The 9,952-nt window shown below is 38.7% G+C and overlaps 1 long non-coding RNA gene across 1 annotated transcript in view; it reads right to left on the bottom strand.

Annotated features, from left to right (window-relative positions):
• Positions 1–456: 456 nt before the first annotated feature.
• Positions 457–9,952, bottom strand: part of LOC133645766 (uncharacterized) — a 126,109-nt gene continuing 116,613 nt past the window's right edge. The window contains exon 3 of the long non-coding RNA XR_009825204.1: positions 457–510. This is a non-coding gene — a long non-coding RNA (uncharacterized LOC133645766). The remainder of the gene's footprint in view (positions 511–9,952) is intronic.

The raw sequence follows: 9,952 nt of genomic DNA, 5'->3' as shown, positions 1-9,952 counted from the left end.
GACAAAAACCGTCAACGGATTTCTAGTTTGGCGCGATAACCGGTTTATTTGTCAACACTTGATTAACCTAAAGATTTGCAACTGAACCTTATCGATTGAGGGGTCTGTAACCGGCATACCCGAACTTGCCACTTCTTGAACCAGATATCCGGTCACATCAGTTTATCATTAACAACCCTAACTGCTATACAAGCTATTTACTGACTGTGCGTTCAGGTCTAATTTCTCTGGTACTATTCCTTGGAAAGATAGAGAGATAGATTATTTATATAGATTATATTGATCAGTAAAAAGTGCACCCATGCAACCAGTACCTCATATAAGAGTAGAGCCAGTTCTTAGCACAAATCCCTTTTCCCCATTGAGGAAATCGACTAAATAAAGAGACAGGTCAGAAGGTATTATAACTCACTGCTTTCTGTGGGTGTCCTCGATCCAGACTGATCGTATCGGCTGCTATTTTAAAAGTCAGTGGCGCCAAAAAGGTGCTTCGTGTGGTGAAGAGATATCCTGGAAGATAGGAATATTTTAACCTGCTTTTCATTTGTACACTTTATACTCTGAAGAAATTCTGTCGGTTGACTTCCCTTTACCTCCTAGATCAGGGGTCACCAACCTTTTTGAAACCAAGAGCTACTTCTTGGGTACTGATTAATGCGAAGGGCTACCAGTTTGATACACACTTAAATAAATTGCCAGAAATAGCCAATTTGCTCAATTTACCTTTAACTCTATGTTATTATTAATAATTAATGATATTTACACTTAATTGAACGGTTTAAAAGAGGAGAAAACATGAAAAAAATGACAATTCAATTTTGAAACATAGTTTATCTTCAATTTGGACTCTTTAAAATTCAAAATTCAACCGAAAAAAAGAAGAGAAAAACTAGCAAATTCGAATCTTTTTGAAAAAATTTAAAAAATAATTTATGGAACATCATTAGTAATTTTTCCTGATTAAGATTAATTTTAGAATTTTGATGACACGTTTTAAATAGTTTAAAATCCAATCTGCACTTTGTTAGAATATATAACAAATTGGACCAAGCTATATTTCTAACAAAGACAAATCATTATTTCTTCTAGATTTTCCAGAACAAAAATGTTCAAAGAAATTCAAAAGACTTTGAAATAAGATTTAAATTTGATTCTACAGATTTTCTAGATTTGCCAGAATAATATTTTTGAATTTTAATCATAATAAATTTGAAGAAATATTTCACAAATATTCTTTGTCGAAAAAACAGAAGCTAAAATGAAGAATTAAATTAAAATGTATTTATTATTCTCTACAATAAAAAAAATTAATTTACTTGAACATTGATTTAAATTGTCAGGAAAGAAGAGGAAGAAATTTAAAAGGTAAAAAGGTATATGTGTTTAAAAATCCTAAAATCATTTTTATGGTTGTATTTTTTCTCTAAAAATGTTTTTCTGAAAGTTATAAGAAGCAAAGTAAAAAAATAAATGAATTTATTTAAACAAGTGAAGACCAAGTCTTTAAAATATTTTCTTGGATTTTCAAATTCTATTTGAGTTTTGTCTCTCTTAGAATTCAAAATGTCGGGCAAAGCGAGACCAGCTTGCTGGTAAATAAATACAATTTTAAAAATAGAGGCAGCTCACTGGTAAGTGCTGCTATTTGAGCTATTTTTAGAACAGGCCAGCGGGCTACTCATCTGGTCCTTACGGGCTACCTGGTGCCCGCGGGCACCGCGTTGGTGACCCCTGTCCTAGATAGATACTGCAGATAGACAGAATGTTTTCAGAATGTCACAGTAAATGTTAAAAATCATGTTTCCCTCTATGAACCGTAGCTCCCATGTGCCAGCAGCACTAATGCAGCCCCACACCATGACGCCACCATTCTTGGACAAGACACAATCATCTTTGTGCTCACTTATGTTGCCAACTATTTAGATAATAGGCCTATTGGTTGCGTGTTGAATTTAAGTGAATAGATGCCGTGCAAATCTACAGATTTTTGGTCGATTAAAAACGAATGATCTTTTTTTTTAAAGGCAAGTCTTACTGCAGAAAGTGCATCTCATTCACCATATGTTGGTTATAATTTACATGAAAATGAATTAAAACAGGATTATTTACAGTATCCTTAGAGCATCACAATTTGATGACCATCAACAATATGATCGTAACTCGTTAAAGAAATGCCTTCTCAGACAGCTAACAAGGACGATCCGGTGACCTGCAAATACCAACTGGAGAGCGGGTGATGGACGTGGTGCTACAGCAGACGGAAGTGCTGCTGACTCCGCCTGTCCTTTAAAGGCATCCTGAGAACACAAACACCACTCCCATTCGTGACAATTACAACTTTAAGTAAGTTCATTAGGTCCCATTCAGCAACCGTTCTTATGAACAAAAGTTGTTCTTAGGCCCACTTACAAAGTTTTTCAGGACATTTTTGTATTCACCAATGTTTTCTTAGCTGGGATTTGTTCGTAGGTAAGAACAAAATCTACGGGTGCTCCAGAGCACTCGTTGGGTGGCCTATTTGTTCTTAAGTATGACAAGTTCCCTTACTTCTATTGTCTAATGTTACATTAATATCATAGATAGATAGATAGATAGATAGATAGATAGATAGATAGATAGATAGATAGATAGATAGATAGATAGATAGATAGATAGATAGATAGATAGATAGATAGATAGATAGATAGATAGATAGATAGAGATAAATAAGATAGACAGAAAGACATATAGCAAAATGAGCAATATATAGACATTTCAAAATACCGTGTACCACACACACACACACAAACACACACCCACACACACACACACACACACGCACACAGACACACACACACACACACACACTTTTGCTGCTACTGCAAGATGCCGCAGATCGTGCCCTGTGGAGGGAGCGAATATTTCACGACCATGTAGACCAGACCTGGGCATTGTACGGCCCGCGGGCCGCATGCGGCCCTTTGCGCATCCCTGTCCGGCCCGCGTGAGGCCAATCATAAATTACAAAATAAATTTAAAAAAGTATCTATGTCGAGTGTGCAATACAACAGTGCTGCTTTTGTTTTGAAAAGCGTTATTTGTATTACTTCCGTGTGGACGTATGCGCGTGTGCGATTGTGAGTGAATTGAACGGCGCAATTACAAATTACAAAATAAAGTTTAAAAAACATCTATGTCGTGCGCGCAATACAACTGTGCTGCTTTTATTTTGAAATGTGTTATTTATGCCGTATGTCCGGGGGGAACCTGTGAGTGAAGGTGCACAGTGACAAGTGATGAGACGCTAAAAAAAGAAAAGTTGATGAGGAATGGCGTGTTTCCAACAAGAGATGGACTGCCAAGTATTTCTTTACATAAATTAATGGTAAAGCCGTGTGCTTAATGTGTGGTACACAGGTTGCTGTGTTTAAATATCATTTTAATCGCCACTACACGAAGAAACACGAGGGAAAATACCGGGATGTGTCTGATGAAGCGCGCGCAAGGGAGGCTGATGCGTTGATGGTAAAACTGCAAACCCAACAAGGACTTTGTGCCATATTTCACACCCCCAGAGATGCAGCCGTCAGGACAAGTTTCGTCATTTCTCACAAAAGCGCCAGAAAAAGTAAGGCGTTTTCTGACGGAGAGTTTATTAAGGAGTGCTTATTGGACTTTGTTGCGCTGATAATGCCCGGAGACAGGACTGTTTTTCGCTAACTTTGGATGAGAGCTCTGATGCAGTCAATTAAAGAGACAACCACAGGTAATGACTTGTTCACAGAGGTAAATGCGTGTTGGGACACGCTGGCAGGTGTGACAATCCAATCCACTTTATTTATATAGCACATTTAAACAACAAAATGTTTCCAAAGTGCTGCACAACAATATTACAAACAATATTCAAATATTATCCTTAGCTCCACCAATGACTGAATAAAAAGAAAAAAACAATTACATATAAAACCAATATAAAAAACAATATAGAATAGATATGATTAAAAACTATTTTTAACAACAGATGGTTGTCCAAATCTGATGGGGAAAAATGTTGGATAATGCAGGATAAAGTGACCTTAAAAAGCAATCTGCTTTTGTATAAAGTTAAGTTAGGTTAAATGAAATTATTATTATTATTATTATTATTATTAATTATTATCATCATTATTATTTATCTTATGGTATATCAAAAATAATATTGAGCAAAATTTAATTGAAATATTGTCGTGTGGCCCTCCAGCAGTGCTCGGGTTGCTTATGCGGCCCCCGGTGAAAATTAATTGCCCACCCCTGATGTAGACCTATTTGCCTGAAGTGACGAATATTTATTTGAACGCTTTAGGCTACATCAGCGGTCCCCCCTTTCTTAAACTTACGTTTTGACAATATATATTTACCCCGCGGGATAATACAAATTTCTCTTCTGTAATCTGTTTGTGTTTTCTCCGTGTGTTTGATGTTCGGCTTTTCCGCCGGAATTGTGCCCTTATATGGGGAATTAAGGGCGTTTAAGGGCGTTTACCTATGCAAATTACGGAATTAAGGGTGTGTACATATGCATATTGGGGAAATAAGGGTGTGTTTATATGCAAATTATGATAAACACCGAGCGCTAACCATTTGGCATTCAGCAACTTAAGAACAGCAGGTGGGAAACATTTGGCCGTTTAAGAACATGTCATGAATTTGAATGGACTCCTCTTAGGAAATCACTTAGGAAGAAAAATAAGACGAAAAGTTAGGAATTTATTGCTGAATGGTGTTCATTGTGTTCACGTTTTGTTGAAGTTTAGGATTCCCTTAGTTGTTTAGTTCTGTTTCAACACCCACCCCTGTTTTTGTGTTCCTTGTTGCCATGGGTGCTGATTATTGTCACCTGCCTCTGATTAGTGGTCCAGACGCTGACCTGCTCACGGTCACAAATCAGGGAGCTATTTATTCCTGCCTCACGCCATACTCTGTCTGGCAGTTTTGTTTGCTACACGCAACAGTTACGTTGGTTTCTTGCTTCTTGTTCCTGTGCTAAGGTTTTCTGTTGTTTCCTGTTTCTTGTATTCTTGCCTTGTTATGGTAATAAACCATCTTTCCTACCTGCACGCTGCTTCTGAACGTCCATCTGCATCTTGGGGAAGCGGCCAGCCCTTTAACATGCGACCCCGGCGTGACACTTCATGGTGTTTTTGAAAGTGCACCAATTTTTTTCCTCAGATTTTTCAACGAACTTGAAGTGTTTTGTCAAGATTATTTGTGATATGTACATTTTCAGAATGTGCTCGTTGTATTTTGGGATGGAGTAAAACAAAGAAAACAATCTGAAGTTGTTGTAGTTGTATTTTTAAGTTATCATGCCATGATTTTACCCATCCGACCCACATGGGAATATAATTTCCACCATAAATGAGTTTGACAGCCCTGCTAGAGTTTAGCTTTTAGATTGATCCCTGTTTTGACCAATTAGTCTGCTGCCTTTCGGCTCTCTCCTCCTCTTCTGCATGGAAAGGATACCAGGTTGCCATGTATAATTTCTGAAGAGGTACCTGTCTGGATGATGTGCTTCCATGCACAGCTGTAGACGTCTTTGTGTAGCTGACCTGGCTGAGCTCGGAAGAAGATCCCCTATGACAATCTGTTGGCTTCTGGATGAACTACGGTCTTTTGGGTTTTTTCTCGTCCGGATGTGGGTTTAGATCAGCGGATGTCGTTGCGAGTTTGTGCAGCCCTCTGAGACACTTGTGATTAAATGCTATATAAATACATTTTGATTGATTGATTGACTTCACACATGTTAAAGGTGCTGTTTGCAACTTCCTCACGGTAACATTTAACGCAAAAAATATAAAAAGAACACCACCGGCTAGCTTATGTTACCATTAGTAGTTTAACCATATGTCTCGGCAAGAAATCTGCGTTCAAAGAACTCCGGCTTATTAGTGATTCCCAGAGCCCCAAAAAAGTCTGCAGGCTATAGAGCGTTTTCTATTCGGGCTCCAGTACTATGGAATGCCCTCCCGGTAACAGTTAGAGATGCTACCTCAGTAGAAGCATTTAAGTCCCATCTTAAAACTCATTTGTATACTCTAGCCTTTAAATCAGGGGTGTCAAACTCATTTTAGATCGGGGGCCACATGGAGAAAAATCTACTCCCAAGTGGGCCAGACTGGTAAAATCACGGCACGATAACTTAAAAATAAAGACAACTTCAGATTGTTTTCTTTGTTTAAAAATAGAACAAGCACATTCTGAAAATTTACAAATCATAATGTTGTTGGGGTTTTTTTTACACTTACATGTTGCGGTTAATAGTATTCTATCTTTATGTGTCGCTATTTATACTTTCTGAATAAATTATGTGATATTGTTCATCAGTCAACTCATTGGTGTTAATTTTCAATCTAAAAATATCAAAATCAAATTACAGGCTGTTATTTATGTAGTTTGCTCATTTTCCTTGACTGGTGATCTGTTTTTTTGTTGTTTTTTTTACATATGTAGCATAATCTACAAAGATACAAAGAATTGCTATTGCGACATCTAGTGGACACATTTAGAACAGAACATTTCGGCTCATTTTTATACATGAGCAAACTCATCCCGCGGGCCGGATAAAACCTGTTCACGGGCCTAATCCGGCCCGCGGGCCGTACGTTTGACACCCCTGCTTTAAATAGACCCGCTTTTTACAACAGTTGATCTGCCGTTTCTTTTCTTTTCTCCTCTGCCCTCCTCTCCCTTGTGGAGGGGGGAGCGCAGGTCCGGTGGCCACTGATGAAGTGCTGGCTGTGCAGAGTCGGGACCCGGGGTGGACCGCTCGCCTGTGCATCGGTTGGGGACATCTCTGCGCTGCTGACCCGTTTCCACTCGGGATGGTCTCCCTGCTGGCCCCATTATGGACTGGACTCTCACTATTATGTTAGATCCACTATGGACTGGACTTTCACAATATTATGCTAGACCCACTCGACGTCCATTGCATCCGGTCTCCCCTAGATGGGGGGGGGGGGAGTCACCCACATCTGCGGTCCTCTCCAAGGTTTCTCATAGTCATTCACATTGACATCCCACTGGGGTGAGTTTTTCCTTGCCCTTATGTGGGGCTCTGAACCGAGGATGTCATTGTGGCTTGTGCAGCCCTTTGAGACACTTGTGATTTAGGGCTATATAAATAAACATTGATTGATTGATTGAACAGACCATATTTGATTGACAAATGTCTATTTTTTTCACAATTATTACCGGCCAGAATAAAATGATTGGTGTTTAAGGCGGTCACTCGCCCGGTCTCGTCAACACGTACGCACAGGAAACAAAAGCAGTCTAAGAGAAGCAACAAACAATTTGCAGTCATGTTGTGGTTATGATAGAATATACATTCAGTGACAACTAACGCTAGCTATTTAAATTGCTATTATTAGCTAACAGCACCTAAAGCTAATGCATGTGCATGTGTTCTGTTTGCACGTAATTACGTCATTACGTACGAGAAGCCGTAAGAGGGCGGGATATACTGTTTAAGAAACATTGGGAAGTTGGCGCCCTCTAGGCATCTGTGTAAATGTTGCAAACAGCCCCTTTAACTGTGAGCTAGTATATTAACTTTAGCATGTGTCAAACAAAAAAATATTGGAACAGCAGAAATGAGCTTACAAGCTAGCCATCTTTATTACATTTAGAATGCTCCAGTGTTGTTGTGAATCAGTCGATTTAGCAAATGTGGGGTATTGAAAGCTGCATGTCAGGTTCAAACACTGATGACATCAATTAAACAAGACAAGAAGCAAAGAATTAAACAAAGACAGAATTCAATTTGGCTCAATTTGAGGAGAGTCGCCTGGACACGGTACCCTTGAACAGTGTCTCAGCACGCTCTGTCAAAAGATTGCACGCCTCCTTCTTTTATTTGGACCTTCCCTGACCACATGGCCACAGCTGTTTCTAAGGGACGAGGGTCGTAAACAGTTCACAGAAAAGGTCGTAAACAGTTCACAGAAAAGGTCGGTTCAAAAAAGATGTCGTATAAGAGTTCAAAAAGAGATTTGTAAAACAGTTCAAAAATAGGTTTGTAAAACAATTGAAAAAGGACGTTCAAAAAGAGGTCGTCTGGAATTTGGGCAGATCCTGCTTCTCTCCGCTTTGTAGTCCTTGGGTTAAAACAATATGTTTCTGTTGATTACAATACATGAAAGAAAACAGAACACCTTCATGTTGCTTACCCCCTACACAGTGGAGTTTTACAAGCCTTCTTCTTGGTAGGTTCAAAGACATGTTTTTGCTTCTCGCTGGGAACTCATTGAAACACAAAGTTTTTGTGATAACTTAGATAAAATTATTCTAACACTGCATACATTTATTTGGGCAAAGTCAAATGGCTCGTGCACAGTAACTAAACAAAAGCAAACACTACTATTGGCTCTCATTTAAATTATTTGGTTTTTGCTTTCAAAGTCTTCCCGTAACAGGAACTTATTTTCTGAGTTTGGAAACATGAACAAAAAAAAAAAAGAAGATTTAAAAAATATCGATATAATCAATGTAGTAGACGACGAATAGTAATCTTGGTATCATTACTTTAAATTTTTGTATGTACAGTATATTGTTGATACGCTTATCCTTGTTTACATTCAAGAGCTCTACTCTGGCTTCGCGGTTGCTGTGTGGAGTAAAGCATGCTTAGCTATTCATCCTTCTGTAGTCCTGCAGTGATAACAGTAGTTGTAAGACACTAAGCGGAGATTTGCAGTAGAAGCGACTCCGCACTGTGGATATGACGCGTTCTTTCCAGCTCGCTCTCACATCCTAGCCTGTGTGCTGGCAAGGCATACACCCCCCTGACATTCTTGTAACTGGTGTGTAACAAGGGATACAGAAATGTAATTGTGTCTCCCTGAGTGTGCATCTTTTGAAGGAAGCTCTCATCTGAGTACAATCTTTAAGCCACATAAACACCTGGACACAGCTGCGGTAAAGATCATCTCCTTAGCTCGGGGGTCAGCAACCCGCGGCTCTTTAGTGCCGCCCTAGTGGCTCCCTGGAGCATTTTTAAAAAAGGATTGAAAATGGAAAAAGATGGGGAAAAATGTATTTGTTTTTGTTTTAGTATGTTTTTTGTTTGAGGACAAACATGACACAAACCTTCCCAATTGTTAGAAAGCCCACTGTTTAATATGTTTGTCTGTATGCTTCACTGATGAGAATATTTGGTGAACATTGTTTTGTCCTATTAATTTCGGCTGTTCTCGAACTCACCACTCCTTCTTTGTCTCATTATGTCCACCAAAAGTTTTATGCTGTATGTGAATGCACAAAGGTGCGCATATTTGGTCAGTGCATGACTGCAAGCTAATCAATGCTAACATGCTATTTAGGCTAGCTTTATGTACATATTGCATCATTATGCCTCATATGTAGGTATATTTGAGCTCATTTAATATCATCAACTTTTATCCTCTTTGTATATAATTAAATGTTGCATGTCTCATGACACATTATCTGTATGTATTTCAGATAATTGTTTGTGTGCCATGTCGTTCCAGACCACAGCGAACGCTACCCAGCTTGCAAAGATTGTAATAATTAATAATTAAAATAAGACAGCCTGCTGTTACCTTTAACTTGGACACACACATCTACACCTTCGGCCATTCTAAGACAGTCATTTCCAGGAGTTATCTCACCTTCTGAGTAGCCTCTGATTTACTAATGGTTTCTAATGTTGTAAAAATGTGTAGAATAAATATTAAATTTCAACATTTCTGTCAAAAAAGATTTGCTTCAACCTGAGACACTTAGTCGTTTTGATAGTAGGCTATTATAGCTAATATTGGACACTTACGTCACGTGTTGCCTTCATTATAAGACTTATATAAGACTTTTCCTTTTTTGCGGCTCCAGACAGATTTGTTTTTTGTATTTTTGGTCCAATGTGGCTCTTTCAACGTTTTGGGTTGCCGACCCCTGCCTTAGCTGAATGCAGATC

Source organism: Entelurus aequoreus, linkage group LG03, assembly GCF_033978785.1.
Source record: "Entelurus aequoreus isolate RoL-2023_Sb linkage group LG03, RoL_Eaeq_v1.1, whole genome shotgun sequence".
NCBI classification, from domain to species: domain Eukaryota; kingdom Metazoa; phylum Chordata; class Actinopteri; order Syngnathiformes; family Syngnathidae; genus Entelurus; species Entelurus aequoreus.
The sequence above is the reverse complement of the archived record's forward strand: the minus strand, read 5'-3'. Positions and strand labels throughout refer to the sequence as shown.